The sequence below is a fragment of the Podarcis erhardii genome, assembly GCF_964252035.2.
Source record: "Podarcis erhardii genome assembly, chromosome: 5".
In the NCBI taxonomy this organism is placed as follows: domain Eukaryota; kingdom Metazoa; phylum Chordata; class Lepidosauria; order Squamata; family Lacertidae; genus Podarcis; species Podarcis erhardii.
Genome location: NC_138509.1, coordinates 8,080,888 through 8,087,172, shown reverse-complemented (window position 1 = coordinate 8,087,172; position 6,285 = coordinate 8,080,888).

Below are 6,285 nucleotides of genomic sequence, written 5' to 3'. Positions count from 1 at the left end.
ATTCCAGGTTACTAGATACTGTTCTGTTATCAGTTTGTCTTTTGATCACGTTACTATTTGCATTGCGTTAACTTTGTATGATCTTGGCCCAATACGGTGATTTGTGAAAAAGTTAGTTTTCAGTTTTCAAAGAGCAAAGCCGGGAGGATGGGCAGAAATCTCTGCTTGAGAGGGATTGAGTTTCAGTTAGCAAGGAGGAAGACTTAAGGCTGAGTGTTAGTCATTGTAGTGTAAACTGATTCTGAGCAAGTAGTTTAGTGGATACTAGAAGTTGTTTTGACTGTTCTTGTTTTGATTGCCACCCCTCATCCCTCCTGAGGAGATGGACACCCATTTCTGAGGTCTCCACCTGCCAATCAAAGCGGCTTAGTCATGCTGGCCACATGACCCGGAAGCTGTACGCCGGCTCCCTCGGCCAATAAAGCAAGATGAGCACCGCAACCCCAGAGTTGGCCACAACTGGACCTAATGGTCAGGGGTCCCTTTACCTTTAGCAATCAACCCACTTGGTGCACAGAAGTGGTGCACTAAGGAAAGAAGTGTCTCTGTGCCCATTAACATAGCTGTTAACTGTGCACTGTGCAATTCTAGAGTCTGCCTTTTCTTGAGCTTCCTGAAGTTGCATAACATCAATAGTCCAATTGGCACCATGTTCCTTTCACCTTAGAATCCTTCAGCAACGACAACATTGAGGGTCTCATATATCAATTGAGAAACAAAGCAAGGACTTATTCTCAGGCATACAGGGAAGCTTTCCCAGTTATTTGTCAGGAAGGACAACCTGTCTACAATAAGGTTACCAGACATCCCCGTTTCCCGGGCGCCGTCCCCAGATTTGCAAGTCAGTCCCCATACAAAATCCATTGAAGTTGAAAAGTGTCTCCGGATTCATTGAAAAAAATCTGGTAACCTTACCGTACAACAGTGTGGAGGTATGCATGGATTTCTAACAAATACAAGCCTTAACTGACGTTCATTGGTATCTGCCCTCCCCCTCAAAGCTAACTTGAATATTGATCCTGTGTTTTTCAGTTGGAACAAATACACCAGCAAGCTACCCAAATGTGTTAATTTTGGGTAAGCTGCAACAAGTTATCACCAATGCCTGCAAACCAAACGTGAGGAGTCCATGTCGTGTTCCACCTTGACAATCGATGTTACTGTCAGCAGGTGTAGTGGTGATTGCTGTCTTATTTTCTATTAGTGAAATAAGCTTCCTGCATTCATGTCTTTCTCAGTATGGATCGCAAGAGAGATGTGGAGAGCCAGTGTGGTGTAGTGGTTAAGAGTGGCAGTCTCGTAATCTGGGGAACTGGGTTCGTGTCTCCGCTCCTCCACATGCAGCTGCTGGGTGACCTTGGGCCAGTCACACTTCTCTGAAGTCTCTCAGCCCCACTCACCTCACAGAGTGTTTGTTGTGGGGGAGGAAGGGAAAGGAGATTGTTAGCCGCTTTGAGACTCCTTAAAGGGAGTGAAAGGCGGGATATCAAATCCAAACTCTTCTTCTTCTTCTTCTCCCCCCAGCCTTGTGAGCCGTTGTCTACAGAATGTCCTTATCAGCTTGGAATTACTTTCTTCACTGTCTTTGATAGCGGCACAAGTCTCTGTGGGTTAAAGCTATATCCTATTAAAGTATACCCGGAAGTAGTACCTTGGGTTACAAACTTTGCCCCAGGATGAGAATGGAAATCGCGGGGCGGCGGTTAAGAACGGACCTCTGGAATGAATTAAGTTCTATTTACACACCTAGAATTCCCTCTGAAGTGGATCCAATTGAGCATACGGATTCCAGAGTTTCTCCTAAGCCTTGCTATTATTCCTTTTTGTTTGGATTGGGGTTTTTTAAAGCTCCTACACAGCCAAAGAAATGGGAATAATTTGTTAAAAGCTAGTATGCCCAAGTTGAGAAATCAAATTTAAATTAGTCTAGAAAAGTGCTGCAAAGGAAAAATGGGTTGCCTGATGTCATTGTGATGTCAGGTGATTAACAGGTGGGGAACCTGCCAAATTGGCTGCCAAGGGTGGGGGACTTCAGGGTCTGGTGTGCCTGCTTGGAAAGGTTTCTGACCCCTGCCAAAGAGCGAAGGCATCTGTTTGTGACAGCTCTTAACATATGCAAGATCAAGATCAGATTTCGAAAGTATTTTGAAATAATAGTACTGACAGTGGTTAAATATAAAATGTAAGTAACTTGTTCTATTAAAAAGACCGTCTTATTTTTATCAACTGATGTTACAAAAGTATGTCCTCTAGCTGGCGAAAGCCTTTGTAGCTGTAGAGACTTCAACTTGTGCCATATAAAAAAAGTCTAATTATAAACAAACAGATCATTATCTTAAGCAGTAACAGCGAAATGTTTCAACAGATTAGATTTGTAGTTGCTCAACCGTCCATCTTTTAGATATCTATTCATACAAATGAATGGTAGAATTGTGCACAAACGATCAGCCCAGGGCTTAATAGAAGAAGAAGAAGAAGAAGAAGAAGAAGAAGAAGAAGAAGAAGAAGAAGAAGAAGAGGAGGAAGAGGAGGAGGAAGAGGAAGAGGAAGAGGAGGAGGAGGAGGAGGAGGAGTTTGGTTTGGATTTGATATCCCGCCTTTCACTCCTTTTAAGGAGTCTCAAAGCGGCAAACATTCTCCTTTCCCTTCCTCCCCCACAACAAACACTCTGTGGTGTGAGTGGGGCTGAGAGACTTCAAAGAAGTGTGACTGGCCCAAGGTCACCCAGCAGCTGCATGTGGAGGAGCGGAGACACGAACCCGTTTCCCCAGATTACGAGACTACCGCTCTTAACCACTACACCACACTGGCTCTCTAATAGGGCCCTTTCCTTCCATCCCTGTGGACCCTGTGGCTGAAGCATTCTGGGCCAGGGTCCTTGCAAGGAAATGATCCCTAGAATGGACTTATATAGTGAGCAATGAATGGAGAGACTGCAAACCATGTGACTAAATGGAGGAGAGGCAGGCTTTGCAAAAATATATTCTAACTCCTTTCCTTTTACTCACCTGGGTGGGACAGCTCATACCCTAAAAGAAAGAAATCAAATAGGAGCCAGAGAACTCATGAACAAAAATATGTACTGAGTTTTAGAGCCATAGTTGATTATTATGATAAGTTATTTAATCCTTTACAGCTGAAATCCTGCACTCAAATACCCAGGAAAATGTTGCACTAAACTCAGTGGGACTTATTTCTGTGTATACGTGTGTGCTATTGCGCTGCTAATTTGATTTTAAATGATTCAATCTGGGAGAAAAGCAGGATAAAATTTTTAATAGATAAATGTGATGTGATACAAACGGAGTTTCTGCAGTCACAATGTGAAATATGCTGCCAAGGTGATCGCTTGACAAAATGGCCCCAAGAGGAACAGTATGGAAACAATGTGAATATGCTTGTAACAAGTGCAGGAAACTGCCAAAAATGGGGGGGGGGGAGCTTTTTTGACACATGAAAATGATCCGAAAATGAGAAAACTTTGGCCCAACCTTCATTTTTAAAGGAACTTAACATTCCTCCTATTTAGAAGTCAATGAATTCCATAAATTACTCAATATTCCAGAGTTTTTAAGCTTGATCTTGATGATCCCGTGAGGCTCTTGCAAATAGGATGCAAACCTTGGGCTAAAGATAAATGAGATCCATTCATAGCCACCGTCCTAATGATGATATGCAGCTATTCAAAGCATCTCCTGTGCAGAATGCCTATTTGACGTGAGATTAGAGAATAGCTTCTGCCTGATTCGCACTAGACGGAAGGCATGGAGCGAGGTCAAGCCAAGCATGCGAGGGTACACTGAAAATTCCTCCGAAACAGACAAGCAGCAGCCATGTGTTCACAGCTGGAATGTGCATGGAACTCTCTTCTGCAGCGTCTCTCTACTGACCTTTAGCTTCAGACTCACAGCAGCTGTAAAATGGTTGCCCAGAAACGAAACTGACACCCCCAGATGCAACTCTCAGCTGTCTTCCTTTCCCCTTACATAGCGATGAAAAGAACCCAGATTGTAAAACAATTACAGAATAATAATTGGGGAACTCAGGCCGTTCCAATTAAGTTGACTTACAGCAGGTTCACGAGGCAAAAACAATGGCCTTACAATCCATTATGACGGCATTCACTGTCTACTAGCTTAAAGGTAAAGGGACCCCTGACCATTAGGTCCAGTTGTGGCCGACTCTAGGGTTGCAGCGCTCATCTCGCTTTATTGGCTGAGGGAGCCGGCGTACAGCTTCCGGGTCATGTGGCCAGCAGGACTAAGCCGCTTCTGGCAAACCAGAGCAGCACACAGAAATGCCATTTACCTTCCCACCGGAGCGGTACCTATTTATCTACTTGCACTCTGATGTGCTTTCGAACTGCTAGGTTGGCAGGAGCAGGGACCGAGCAACGGGAGCTCACTCCGTCGCGGGGATTCAAACCGCCGACCTTCTGATCGGCAAGCCCTAGGCTCTGTGGTTTAACCCACAGCGCCACCCCTAGCTTAGGTGGCTTAAAAAGAGAAAAAGGACTAATCTGTCTATGATCAGATTGGTCACTATTGCTAAAATCCTATGTTTATAGAGGCAGAATCTATTTGAATGGATGGTGTATTGTAATGACACAGGAAAGCCAAATGTGAGCAAATATGGAACAGGGCTCTCCTATTTGCATGCTGCTGCAATCCCTTTCACTCAGCCCCAAACAAAAAATGCTGTTATCGGGTAAGAGAAAGGGTACAGCAGTCTGCAGGGAACAGGGATGATTAGCAAAAAATGGGCAATGCTTAAGCAACTAATGCAAGGTCACCTGGAGATCCAGGCTGGACTACTGAACTAAATGGACACAGCAAATACTATTATGATTTTGTATGGGGGAACTTTCTCAAGAGTCCTTCCCTATCGTCCCTTTCTAATGGGAAACAGCTGCTTGGGTTCTTGTCCTTCCTTGCCTGCGGACCACATATTATTTCTTTAAAAAACAGAGGCAGAGTTACTCTTTTAGAAAACAGTATCTGAAGAAGTGGGCCTGCACACGAAAGCTTATACCCAGAACAAACTTAGTTGGTCTCTAAGGTGCTGCTGGAGAATTTTTTAAATTTTCTTTAGAAAAGTGTGCTTATTCACATCAAAGGAGCAGTTTGTTAACATAACTGGTATTACTCTATAACAGGGGTCAGAAAACTTTTTCAGCAGGGGGCCGGTCCAATGTCCCTCAGACCTTGTGGGGGACCGGACTATATTTTGAAAAAAATAAATAAAAATGAATGAATTCCTATGCCCCACAAATAACCCAGAGACGCATTTTAAATAAAAGCACACATTCTACTCATGTAAAAACACTCCGATTCCCGGACCATCTGCGGGCCAGATTTAGAAGGCGATTGGGCTGGATCTGGCTCCCAGGCCTTAGTTTGCCTACGCATGCTCTATAAACATCAGGTTCATATACCCTTTTAATTTTGCTTCCCTTTCTCCTCTCCAGGGTCTCCAAACTCCCACCGATCTTCCAACTTGCTTGGAATTTTTGCTTCCTGCCTTGAGAAGGCAGGTCCTCCTTTGGGTTAAGCGAAGGATCCTTACTTAAATAAGTTACATTTTAAATTGTGGAGAGGCCTAACCTTTATGACATAATTCGCCTAAAACTGCATGGATGGGTCTATCGGTTTGGAAGCAAAACAAAGCCACTCACCCAACGAATCTGGGATGCAGAATTTCAGTGTCATGTGAGTGAGATGAACAAGTACCCATCAAAGACAATGGTAGAGGTTTTACCCCAGCAATATATCTGTCAAAATTAAAAGATGGCCGTTCACCCTTGCTAGATTCAACATGCTGCCATCTACCTTACTGCAGAGCAGATATGTGGGTGAACCATATGCAGAGCGAGCTGATAGAGGTGGAAACTGTCTCTCATGTCTTGCTACGAGGTCGTTCTTATGAGGATATACGCTCAGTCTTTATCACCTCTGCTATACAGAAAATTCCAAGTGGGTCTGAACCTCAATGCTTAAAATCCCCGATAGAGGATAAAGACCCAGAGATCACGCTAAGGGTGGTCAAATTTTCACGGCTGCATTAAAACTCGGGGAACAAGCTGTGCTATTACAAAGACTAAGGCCTCAGATGCAAACTCTAGATAATATTTTAGAGACTAAGACCTAAACCACATTTCTAATGGCTGTCATATTTGCATTGTTTATTGTTATATTCATTTGTTAATTCAAACTTAATTCTATTGTGTTTTACGTTCGCTTAGTACCGTATGTGAAGCTGGGTCTGGGACCGTAATAAATTTCATTT